The sequence below is a fragment of the Narcine bancroftii genome, chromosome 6, assembly GCF_036971445.1.
Source record: "Narcine bancroftii isolate sNarBan1 chromosome 6, sNarBan1.hap1, whole genome shotgun sequence".
NCBI classification, from domain to species: Eukaryota; Metazoa; Chordata; class Chondrichthyes; order Torpediniformes; family Narcinidae; genus Narcine; species Narcine bancroftii.
The window spans coordinates 26,397,008-26,410,634 of record NC_091474.1 but is presented as its reverse complement, the minus strand read 5'-3'; the positions used below and the strand labels follow the sequence as shown (position 1 = coordinate 26,410,634).

Genomic DNA, 13,627 nt, shown 5'->3' with positions numbered 1-13,627 from the left:
TTCAGCCCATTGGGTCTACTCCATCAATCAAATCATGGCTGGTGTATTTTTCCTCCTGCCTTCACCCATAACCTTTGACACTCTCCACATGAGATCATGGACCATGCTTATTCCCAAATAAGATCTCTATTCTATCTGTGGGGATTAGGTTTGGAAGGAGGGACATTTGAGGGAAGTGGCAGAAGTTTTTCAGTTCATGGCCGCGGGTTGTGTCTTTGGCTGAGAGATGGGTAGTTGGTGGACAGTGAGGGATGGGTGCTGAGGGCAAGAGTTGGGGGGGGGAGTAGTGCTGGAGGTGAGTGGTTGACAGGGAATTGCTGGATGTGAAGGGAAATGCATGGGTCAGATTAAGACTGGAGCAAGGGCTGAGGGACGAGAAGGTGGGGGTCAAATGGGATAGGGGGAAGACAGACTATAGAGAAAGAGAGTGGCCACCAGTTTGTTGAGGAGGAAGAATAAGGCTGAAAAAGGGAAGCCCTCAAAAGCACTTCATCAAGAAATATTTGAGGTGATTTTCTTGTTTTATGCTCGATTTCTCAATAATTGACGCAGCCTAAAATATGCCTTTCACCTCTTAAGTGTTACACAGTACATCTGCTAATAATTATTTTATCCAGAATAAAAGCAACGATGTATTTTACTCTTGGAAACACGGTGCCCCTGTCAATTCAGGCAAGTCTCGAGATTGTTTCAATAACATCTCAGCTTTCTCTGACTCCGTTTATTACTCTTGACAGCTACAAATAAGCATATTTATTCCCCACTTTATTGTTACAAGCACTGAAACATGGTTTCATATTAAGGAATCCATGAACATTATCTTTGTAATGGAATTTCTAACTGTTTGAGAAGACTAATAAATCACAGGGCTTGATGCGGAGAGCTTCGAAGCCTGAGCTTGATTCCTTTGCCAGCAATTGATGGCCTACTCTATGCCTTTTCCATTGCTTCCCATTCCTTGCCATTTCCAGTTCCCATGTCAGAATTCAGAGGTGGGTGTGATGGAGAGGGGAAACCCATGCCAGGCTTCCAAATGGCCCAACATCCAATGGATGTTTTCTGGAATGTTGCCCCTTTCAAAATAGAGGAAATCTGCCTGTCTGATGGGGCACAGTAATATCGCCAGAATGTTTCAGGGACCAGAAGGCATGAGCAAAAAATGGCGGCACTGCCGAAGCTGTTGTTATGGTAGCACTACCGCTGGTGTGGGCATGACGAGAGAGGGAAGCGAAGTCTCAGTGAAGTCTCAGCACTCCCCTGTGGGGTCCAACCGCCCAGTCCAACTAGCATTGTCTCCATACAGGTTTTAAACAACCTGTTAAAGGATCCGGCGATGATTTATTTTAAAATCCTGTGACTGCGGGGTCTGGGCCCTTGATGGTGGTTCCTATGTTTGGCAGCAGCCACAAAGGGTTGTAGATTCTGGGGAAGCAGAGAAATGGTGCAGGGTACCAGAAAACAAAGAGACCACCCTTAGTTTGAGAAGGAAAGTCAAAGGAGACAACCCACAGGGCAGTGACCATGGTGGCAGACCAGCAAGGGGCTCTGAGGCTGAAGAACACACTGGTGGCAGGCTGCTGGTAGCTTGAGGTGAGGAACCCACACAGGCTATGGGCTGCTAGTGGCTGCAGTCAAGGGATTGACACTGGGCTGATGTCTGCTGGAGACTGGCTGAAGGGGTACCAGATATTGGGACCGGGATGCGAGAGGGTGCCAAGGGGGCTGAGGGCTTCCTGATCATGGCAGAGGATTGGATCTGGACCTCAGGCTGCTGAAGGGTTTGGGCAAATAGCGCCTTTGGAAGACTACACAAAAGAGTCTGGAAAAACAACCAACTGAAAAACCTCACAAAGATAAGCGTATACAGAGCCGTTGTCATACCCACGCTCCTGTTCGGCTCCGAATCATGGGTCCTCTACCGGCACCACCTACGGCTCCTAGAACGCTTCCACCAGCATTGTCTCCGCTCCATCCTCAACATCCATTGGAGCGCTTTCATCCCTAACGTCGAAGTACTCGAGATGGCAGAGGTCGACAGCATCGAGTCCACGCTGCTGAAGATCCAGCTGCGCTGGATGGGTCACGTCTCCAGAATGGAGGACCATCGCCTTCCCAAGATCGTGTTATATGGCGAGCTCTCCACTGGCCACCGTGACAGAGGTGCACCAAAGAAAAGGTACAAGGACTGCCTAAAGAAATCTCTTGGTGCCTGCCACATTGACCACCGCCAGTGGGGTGATAACGCCTCAAACCGTGCATCTTGGCGCCTCACAGTTTGGCGGGCAGCAACCTCCTTTGAAGAAGACCGCAGAGCCCACCTCACTGACAAAAGGCAAAGGAGGAAAAACCCAACACCCAACCCCAACCAACCAATTTTCCCCTGCAACCGCTGCAACCGTGTCTGCCTGTCCCGCGTCGGACTTGTCAGCCACAAACGAGCCTGCAGCTGACGTGGACATTTACCCCCTCCATAAATCTTCGTCCGCGAAGCCAAGCCAAGAAAAAGAGTGTAGGATGACTGTGATTGGCTGAGAGTGTAGCTACACCTACTGGCAGGTCTTAAAGGATTGCTCCTAGCCAGACCAGGTCATTCTGGACTGATCGACCTACTTGTGATATGCTCCAGTCTTTTAGTTAATAAAAGCCTTGGTTTGGATCAACAAGTCTTTGGTTCTTTCGATGCACATTACAATGGGTTGGACTGGAATATGGATGGTTGCAGAGATTGCAAGAGCACTGGAGGTGAATCTACAGACATTTGCTGACTCCGAAGGGACCCTCTTTTGCTTCTCTTTCCTCATCTGTAAGGGGCACCATTAAATTTGTGCTGATGGAGAATCTTTGTCTGCCTTACAGTAGACTAAAGGAAATTTCATGTTATATCTCATTCTCTGTTTTTATTACATGACAATAAAATAATAAATCTTGAATTTTGAGTTATAAGGAGAGGTTAAGTAGGCTGCGTCTTTATCCCCTCAAGCAGTTATTCTCACTGGGGGTCTCATGGCCCCCTGGAGGCCACAGAACATTTAAGTAAAAGCCTTGCTTTCTTTTCACCTCACGAAACATAAATATTTATTATGTTTTTTATGTAGTCGGTAGAAAAGAATATGGAAGAAACAAACTAAACTTGACAGCTTCACAGGGAAGGGTTCCCATAAACTTTGAGCAGAATCCTTGGGGAGCCTTCACCAAAAGAAAAGTTGAGAATGGTTGGTCTGAAGCATGGAAGTTTATAAAACCATGAGGGGCATGAACAAAGTGAATGCTCACTGTTTATTTCCCAGGGTAGAAGATCCTAGGACAAGAGGGCTTAGGTTTAAGGTGAAGGGAGGAATATTTAAAAGGAACCTGACTTATTCACTCAGAGTAAAAACACAATGCTGGAGAAACTCAGCAGTTCAAACAATGTACTTTATATGGCAAAGATAAAGATTTAAAACCAATGGTTCAGGTTTGAGCCCTTCACCGAGCTACGAGCAAAATGTCGGCAGGCGCCCGACACCTAACTACATTTTGCTCATACCTTGATGAAGAACTCAAGGTGGAAACTTTGGTTAAGCATCTTTATTTTTGTTATGTAAAGTCCACTGTTTGACCTGCTGAATTTCTCCAGCATTGTTGACTTCAGGAAGGGAAAACCAGAAGTGTACAATCCAGTGATCAGAGGTGGAGAGGGTGAGCAAATTTCCTGGACACAATACACATGAAGAAAGCACATCAGCGCCTCTACTTTCTCAGGAGTTTGTGGTGGTTTGATATCACACCAGAAACCCTGGCAAAATTTCTACAGAAATGTGATGGAAAGTGTGCTGACCAGCTGCATCTCAGTCTGGTATGGGCACATCAATACCCCTGAGCATAAAACCCTGCAAAAGGAAGTGGACACAGCCCAGGACATCACTGGCAAAACCCTTCCCGTTATTGAGAGCATCTACAGGGAACACTGCTGTCGGAGAGCAGCAGCAAACATCAAGGATCCACACCTCCCAGCACATGATCTGTTCTCAGTGCTGCCATCAGGAAAGAGGTACAAAAACAGCTGCCTCCCCTCCACCATTAGACTCCTCATCAACAGGGCACAGTTAGAGTAGCAGTTAGTGCAACGCCTTTACAGCGCCAATGTTCGGGAATGGGGTTTGAGTCCCATATTGTCTGCAAGGAGTTTATATGTTCTCCCCAGGTCTCCGTGTGTGTTTTTCCTAAGAGCCCTGGTTTCCTCCCACCATTTGAAACATGCTGTAAGTTAATTGGGTGTAAATGGGTGGCATAGATTTGTGGTGTACACACCATGCTGTATGTCTAAATTTATATTAAAAAATTTAATGAACTCAATCAGGGACCCATTTAAGGACTCTTATTTGTGCACTTCATTGATTTTTTTTATCCTCTCTATATTTTCTCTGTATTGCACAGACAGCTTGTTTACATTCAGTATCTGTTTACAGTTCTTTATTTGTATACATGTATACACTGTGTACAGTTTTTTTTGCACTACCAAATTTCTGCCTTGCCCGGAGGAAAAAGGAAGAATCTCAGGGTTGTGTATAATGTGATGTATGTACTTTGACAATAAATCTAAAATTGTGTTTTTACTTCAATCATGGTGTCTGCAGACTTTGGGTGTTTTACTTCCTTACTTATTCACTCAGAGGATGGTCTCTATCTGGAACGAGCTGCCAGTAGAAAGTACAGAAGCACGTACAATTTTGACATTCAAAAGACATTTGGACAGATATATGGATAGGAAAGGTTTAGAAGGATATGGACCAAATGCAGGCAAATGGGACTAGCCCAGAATGCCAACTTGGTTGCTATGGATTAGTTGGGCCAAAGGGCCTGTTCCATGCTGCATGATTCCACGACCCAACTATGTAAGCACCCACATGAGGTCAAATTTATTAATCTTTCCGGATGTGGTTGTAATTTATTTCCTGGCCCTGAATGCCCTTGAGATGGGTTTGATGAGGCATTGCCTTGGCTCCTTCTGGAGAAGGTGGTCCCACAGTGTTGTTGGGCAAATTTGGACCCAGTGATAATGGAATACATTGCTGGGGTGGTAGTGGAGCCTGGTACAACAGGGGCTTCTAAAACTCATTCACATGGATACAATAAAAATAGAAGGTTATGGATGTGAGCTAGGGATGGTTTTTTTTTAGTAGGTTTCTATAAGTCGGCACAACATCATGGGCCAAAGGGCCTGTAATTCTGCTGTATTGCTCCATGTTCTATATTGAATAAACACCCAGGCTCCTATCAAGAGACTGGACTTGAGGAAGGAGAAAATTAAGTCTGAGGTTTCCTCTGTGCTAACCAGTGTCAGAAAATGTAGCAATAATAATCCCATCCCTTCATATCTTAGAAATCCCAGACTCTCAGGCTGTGATTTTGACGCCTGTTCTCCAGAATACTCAACTATTCGCATAAATCACTGGTCTGTCCTATGGGTGGAGGTCAGTTATCGATGACCCACAAATATCAAACGTCCATGGAAGACAGCCATTATTTAACAAGCTCTGAGATCATGCAAGTGTCATTGTGGGTGAGGTTCCAAGAGGTCTGCTCTCAATTACCCTGCCAATTATCCCTCAATCAACAACAATGGGAAAGTATGACGTGGTTGTGATGGTATTGCTGTCTCCAAGAGTTTGCTCTGTGCAAATTGGCTCATGTGTTTCCTACATTATTGCCAGCAACTCTGTTGAAAGAGCTCCTGTGGCTGTACCCATGGACACTAAGTACCCACTTTCTCATTGCCAATCCTCTTAGGAAACGGGAAAAGTTGCAGGGCAAGCTGACCCCGGGAGCCTTTCACAACACGCTACTCTGCCACTCGGGATTTTAAGGGGTGATTCCGCCTCCAGTGATGATGTCGGAAGGGAAGTGGCATGTAGTCACAGAGAAGTCTAATTGCGCAGTTAGTAATGGAGAACGGATATGATTTTTGAATGCTGGCACTGCGACTCTGTGGTTGTTTTACAGTCATCAATGCTGTGTTGGAAACACTGGCTGAAGAAGACTGCTGTTTCATGGAGCATATGAGGAGAATCAAAGAGGAGGAGGCAGATAGGCAGGCTGAATTGTGTAGTCATAGATATAAACAGAGGCCTATTCTGACATTTTTTAATGCCAATTTAAAACTAAAGCAACACTGACAAACATTCTGTCACTGTGTCACATGCATGCAGGCACTGACATCACTAATCATACCTTGTTGGACTGTCTGTTGTTTTACACTGCCAGAAGGCGATTGGTGAGTTAACTTGGCCAGGTTCTGACACTTGCTCCCTCTGTGTATCAGATCCTGGTTGAAATCTACTTGCCCTGCCTGGTTATGTCATTTCGCACCATGCAATTCGCGCGATTTGACCCGCTATACTGGCGAGTTAACTCAGATGTAATCAGCAGTGTGAAAGGGGCTGGTGACTGAAGGGATTCTCTTTTGATTCTCTTTCTCTGAATGTAAGGGGTGCCAGGCAGTTTCTGCTGAAGGCCAATCTTTGTCTTCTTTGTGGCAGACTAAATCCAATTTTGTGTAATGCTACATCTGTTTTATAACATGGCAATAAAAAAGAATAAAAAAGAATTCTGAAGCATCATGAGACTTATTAAAGTCACTACACAAATGCTAGCCTTATTTTTATTATTTCTCCCTGTGAAATACTAACAGATGAGTGAGTGATCTCTTTGCAGAATATTTTAGTTAATTCATGTATCTATGGTATTGATTTTTTTAGACTTATGATCTCTTTTTCTGTTTGACAATGTTTGTTTAACGTGCGCTATTACAGTTTATCTATCTTGCTTTCCTGTTTGGCTACAGCAAACGAGAATTTGGCGACATCTCTACATTGTATTTGTGTATATGTCAATAAACTCTCATACCCATACAATTAACAAATCTATAATGGCCCGTCAATGGTTATACATCAACCTTCTATTATTGTCATAGGTATGAATAAGGAATGTCTCGGTCAATCTTGGGATTGGGGCCTGTGGTCTTTAAGAGAGGATAGGAAGGAATGAAAGACATGGTAGGTGAGATCTGAACTGTCACAGAAGGAGTTACAAAGCTCCCATTACCAGGACAGTAGAGTTTGAGCAAGATGTCCCTCAGTCCCACAGAAACGCCCAATTCCATTGCTTACATTCATGAGCCTGAGACAAATCCAACAAATGGAATTTATATCAGCTGGATCTCAAGTAACCTTCAACAGAAAACTGACAAAGGCAAAAGAGAGTGCCAATATTCAACTTAAACAAATTTAGCAAGGTCCAAAGAAGTTAAAAAATTGAGAATGAAAAATTGTGTCATGATTGATTAGAATCTTAGATTAGTGGTCAGGTTATGAAAGGAGATCCTCAGATAATAAAAGAGATTCCATGGTTTTATCTTATGAAAGGCTCAAGGCTGAAATGTTGGTTATATATCTTTATCTTTTTTTAATCTAAAGTACACTGTTTGACCTGTTGAGTTTCTCCAGCTTTGTGTTTTTACTTCTACCATGGTGTCTGCAGACTTTCTTGTTTTACCCATGGTTTTATTGGTCATTGATAATATCCTCAAGATTAAAAATATATGCCCACAGCATTGACATCTCAAGTATTTTCAAGAAAATAGAACCATGCAGCACAGGAACAGGAACTTTGGCCCATGTGTCTGTGCTGGCCCTAATGACCAAATCACTCTAAAATTCTGCTGTTTGCACCCTCTAGATATCCCTCCATCTCTTTCATATTAATGTGAATATCTAGAAGCCTCTTAAATACTATTATTCTATCTGCTTCCAGCATTATCCCTGGCAGCCCATTCCAGGCATGCACCATTCTCTCTGTATAATAACTTGCCCTGTTCATCTCCTTTAAATCTCCTCTCCCACTTTAAACCCACATCCTCCATTGGGTGACATTTCTGTCCTGTGGAAAAGATTCTGACAGCCTACCCCATGGGTTAACCCTCAGATTGCAATCATTTGTATAAGTTTGTAGATTGAAGACAACTTCAACAAATGGTCAAGAAGAAGTGGGCAGCACGGTTTCATAACGTTTAGTGCAGCGCATTTACAGTGCCAGCAATCGGGACCGGGCTTCAAATCCCTCGCTGTCCGTAAGGAGTTTGTATGTTTTCCCCATGTTTATGTAGATTTCCCCTGGGGGCTCCAGTTTCATCCTACCATTTGAAACGTACTGGGGGTGTAGGTTAATTGGGTGTAATTGGACAGCACCAAATATGGGTCAAAATGGCTTGTTACCGTGCTGTATGTCTAAATTTAAATTTAAAAGTTCCTGGTTCCCAATGGATAACCTTAGCCCAGATTCAAATAGGCAATCCCAAATCAGTTCCTAATGAACAGTATGTAATGGATGAGAAGATTTAACACCGAGAGAGAGATCAAGGAGTTGCATAACTATTCTCTAGGCACCAAAGAGGGAAAGACATAAGATTCTGTATAAATACTGCCCTGTATTCATCCTATCCAAAGTTGTATCACTGAGGGAGAGCCACACATTAATCCCCATGGAGTAACATCGATTCAATTTGTGATGAAAGTCTGATATCTAGATTTGCTGACAACGTTAGAACCTTCTTCCGCTTAGCTCTTACCTTTGCTCAACCCGCTGTCAAGTTTCACAAATAGAATCAGAATCTGAATTTATTGTCATGAACATGCTGAAAAATTAATTGTTTTGTGGTAGGATCACAGATGCAAATATTTCTATGAATCACATTTCAAAATAAAAAAATTAGTTCAAAAGTAAGAAAAAGTCAGGGAAGAAACTGTTTTTGTATTTGTTTGTCTTCGGGCTCCTGCACCTCCTTCCTGATGGTAGCAGTGAGAAGAGGGCATGGCGTGGATGGTGAGGGTCCTTGAGGATAGAGGCTGCTCTTAAGACACCATCTCTTAAGAAGACAAGCACCCAGCAGCACAAGGATTGGTTCTTCCCCTCTGCCATCAGATTTCTGACTGGACAATGAACCACAGACACTACCTCACAATAAATTTCGAGATGTTCATGACACCAAATTTTAACTCTAATTCTATATCTTAAAGTGGAGATGGATAAGTATCTGAAAGACTGAAAAATTGAAGATGATGGGGAACTGGCTCAGAAAAAGAGTTGGGGTCAGCATAGATTAGCTATGATCATGTTGAATGGTAGAGTAGGGCTTGAGTGGACGCAGCCTGCACCTGCTGCTATGTGATGGTGTTCCTATGATCTCAGTGTGACAGCGAGGTGAAATCCCCAAGAGTTCAACCTGTGAGGCATTGACTCAGTCTGGAGATCACAGCTGACCTTGGTGATCTGATTCCCTTTTCCCAAAATGCACCCTTCATTCATTCTTTAGATCAGGTGAGCTAACAATCAACCAGGACTAAATTATTTTGTGAACAATGAGGTAACTGTTAGGTCTGTGTGTTCCCTGGGAGGCTTCTTAAATAACTTAGAGATACAAGATTCAAATAACAAAAGAGATTTTACTTACTGATGCCTTCCACTATCTCTGGAAACTGTTCACACATACACATATACATATACATATACATACACCCCATAGTGGTGCACTACAGTTACTACAGTGAGAAGGGTATTTACTTACACGGTTGCAAAATAGTTCACATTATCCTGACTATATAACAGTAACTGATGTTGGAGTTACAGCGGGAGATGTGTACAATGGTGGCTGGGAATCCAAGAAAGTTTTCTCGTGGTGCTACTTTCACTTTATCACAAAGAAGTAACATGCTGCAGGTACAGCAATCCTGAAATAAAACTAGAGTGCTCTAAGTAATTCAAGTTAAATTCACATTTTATAAATTTTAAATTTAGACATTTAGGCACATGAGCCTGTGCCGCCCAATTGCACCCAAATAGCCTACAACCCTGACAAATTTTGAAAGGTGGAAGGAAACCAGAGCACCTGAGGAAACCCACTCAGACACGGGGAGAACATGCAAACACCTTACAGACAGCATGGGATTCGAACCACAATCACTGGTGCAATAAAGGCATTGTACTAACTGCTACGCTGACCGTGCCACCCAGGAAAATGATTGTAGTAAAAACACAAAAAGGCTGGAGAAATTCAGCAGGTTTCACAGCGTCCCTAGGAGGCTCTGGGCCTGAGGCCTTTCTCCGGCTATATGATGGTTATATATCTTTACCTCCTATAGACACTGTGAGATGAAAAGCTTGATGCAATATTGAGTCCGTTACTCTCTAAAACCATGAAACTGTATGATCAATCTTCTTTCTAGAAGATTAAGGAGTTAATTCCTTGTTGACAACTTTTTGGAATTGGTTTCTCTCCCTCTCAGAACTCACTGTAAAATGATTGCTACTTACACCCTGTTTAATGCTTGAAACAATACATTGAGACTTTCTATCCTTTGTTAAGGCTCCAGAAGGATCACTGCCAATCTTCATCTTACCTTGTGTTGTTAACTGAAGTCTTTCCAAAGCATTGCATGCCTTCTCTCCAAGAACAGTCTGAACAGCTATAGTATCCAGGATTGTTATCCAACTTGGCAAAGCTTTTCAAGAGCAGAACATGCCATGAGATTTTGGTGATATTTGTACTTCTGGCTACTTTATTGATTCCACAAAATGTTGCCCTGTTGCTAAGGAATACAGGCTTTTAAACTTCATTCTTCCAGAGCTCTTCAAAAACAGACATTAAAAGTTCATATTGACTTTGTCCAAATCCACTCACACACCTTACACTCTACATTAACCTCTGCAAGGCAATCATCCCGCAGATCCCGAGAAACTAAATAAACTTGTTAATGAAAGAAAATTAATTTCACACTCTGGTTTTCAAATTTCAGTGCAAGGAGGCTAATAATCAGTGAGCTCCATCAAACAGCAGCATTATTAGATTTCTGATTTATGGTCAGAGTATAAATTTGACCTCACATACAACCCTGAGATTACTTTTCCCGCGGGCGAAGCAGAATCACCACTTATTGGCAGTGCAAAAAAAAACTGTACGCAGTGTACACGTAAACAAATATAAACAAACTGTGCAATACAGAGAAGAGAAAAACAATAAATGACAAAAGTAAGAGTCCTTAAATGAGTTCCTGATTGAGTTTATTGTTGGGGAGACTGATGGTGGAGGGGTAGCAGCTGATTCTAAACCTGGTGGTGTGAGTCTTGTGGCACCTATACCTCTTTCCTGATGGTAGCAGCAGGAACAGGGCATGTGCTGGGTGGTGTAGGTTTTTGATGATTGCTGCTGCTCTCCGACGGCAGTGTTCCTGCAAATGTTCTCGATGGTGGGGAGGGGTTTGCCAGTGATTTCCTGTGATTTATCCACTACCTTTTGCAAGGCGTTATGCTCAGGGGTATTGGTGTCCCCATACCAGACCATGATATAGCTGTCCAGCACACTTTCCACCATACATCTGTAGAAATTTGCCATGGTCATACAAAACCTCCGCAAGCTCCTGAGGTAGTAGAGGCACTGATGTGCTTTCTTCCTGCTGCCATTAGTGTGATGTGTCCAGGAAAGATCCTCTGAGATCTTTCAAGAACAAATTTGCTCACCTTCTCCATTTCTGATCTCCCAATAATCATTGGATCTGGTTTTCCTTTCCTGAAGTCAATAATCAGCTCCTTGGTTTTGGTGACATTGAGTGTGAGGTTATCATTGGTGCATTATTTGGCCAAGTTTTCAATATCCCTCCTGTATGATGACTTATCGCCTCTTTTTATGCAGCCCACTACTGTGGTATCATCGGAGAATTTGTAAATGGTGGTGTTGTGGTATTGAGCCATACAGTCATAGGTGTAAAGCGAGTAGGGCAGAGGGCTAAGAACTCAAGGTCACCAGAAGGACCCTCTGACCCCGAAAAAAATCAGAGCACTGGAGGAACAAGTAAGGCAGCATCTGTGGAGGCAGAAGTTGGCATTATGAGTTGAGAGGGTAGAGGGGAGAGAGCCACCAAAAATCGATGAGAAGGAAGGGCAATGCAGGGGCTACTAGGTGAAGCCAGTGGGGGGGGGGGGGGGGAGGTGGGTGGAGTTTGGAGGCAGTGGCTGGTGTGTGATAATAGAAGGAGGGAGAGAAAAAAGGAGGGCAGCTGGAGCCAGATGGGAGGAGGGGAGTGGTGATCAGGAATGAACGTGTACATGGGTGATACCTGAATGTCTGCAGACGCTGTGATTGTAGTAAAAATACAATGTTGGAGAAACTCAGCAGGTCACACGGTGTACTTTATATAGGAAATATAAAGGAAATATAGGAAATATAAAGATACTTAACCAATATTTCAGGCCTGAGCCCTTCATCAAGGTATGATTAATATGTAGGCAGGCGCCTGAATAAAATGGCAGGGAAAGGGTCAAAGGGAGGAGGCACGAGGTCCTAAGTAGATAAGGGAGGGAGGGCACAAGGAAGTTTTATAGGAATCTGTCTCACTGCTCCCCATCTGTAATCTCACACCTTAATGAAGAGCTCAAGCCCGAAACTTTGGTTATGTATCTTTAACTTTGCTATATAAAATATGCTGTGTGACCTGCTGAATTTATCCAACATTGTATTTTTACTACAATCACAGCATCTGCAGACTTTTAGGTATCATCCATGTACACGCTCATTCCTGATCACCACTCCCTTCCTCCCATCTGGCTCCAGCTACCCTCTTTTTATTTAACAAGAGGGAGGGTTTTGGAGGGACTGGTGCAAGGGAAAAAGATCGGGAAGGGGTGCGGCTGGTGAAGCTAGAGGGGTGAAGGATGATAGCCAGTTTGATTTTCAAAATTTCTTCAAATTCTAGAACCATCAATCTGCTTTTCTTTGAAACAGTGCCAAGAAATCTTTTGCATCAACTTCTCAACTGTCAGACAGAGCCTCTGATAGTGTAGCACTCCATCAGCGCTGCCTTGGATATAAATGGCCTGGATACTGCGGCGGGACTGTAAAATCCTAGATGACAAAGATGAGAATCTTAGAACTGACTCCCAGCTGCCAAAATTTGGAGCAAAACCTGAAGAGGTCCCTGTAAATGTCCTAACTTTGTTCTTTAAACTCATATAATATTAGCTGAGTAAATAAATCCAGAAATGGGCAGACTCAAATTCAGTGGCAAAAAATTAATTCTGTTTTATCACAGTTTGTTCATTTGTCATGTTATGAGAAGGGTTCTTCTGTGAGCGCCTTTACAGGTTGTTAGAGATAGAGAATTTAGGTTAAAATGGCTTAAGTTAAAATGTGATGATTAATCATAAAAATGGAAGCCAGAACGGACAGGGAGCTTACTAGCAGCCAAGGACAAAAAGTTCAGCTGGATATGTTTTTTTAAACATATCTTTTCATGGTCATAGTGAGAGACATGCAGGAGACAAAAGATTGATAAGAAGGGTGAGAAACAGAATTTAGTGTATGTAGAGTTCGCAGCGTACGTAACGAACGTGATAATTAAAAATGCAGTTGTACTTAGAATGCTTTTGCAATACTAACCAATTAAAACAGTATTAATAAGAAGGGGAAGGGCAAACAACAAGGGTATAAAAATCAATGCACTGTATGTATCGGGGCTTAACTGGTGAGAAGCCAGTTGAGTCCAACTCTGCAGACTTGTAAATGAAGCTTGTCGTGTCATCAGTTTTAAAGAGACTCATG

At 43.0% G+C, this 13,627-nt stretch overlaps 1 protein-coding gene across 1 annotated transcript in view; it reads left to right on the top strand.

Moving 5' to 3' along the window:
• Positions 1–13,069, top strand: part of LOC138735861 (uncharacterized) — an 81,766-nt gene extending 68,697 nt beyond the window's left edge. Inside the window, exon 5 of the transcript XR_011339983.1 lies at positions 12,812–13,069. The gene's annotated coding sequence lies outside the window, so the exon portion shown is untranslated. The remainder of the gene's footprint in view (positions 1–12,811) is intronic.
• The last annotated feature ends 558 nt before the right edge of the window (positions 13,070–13,627 follow it).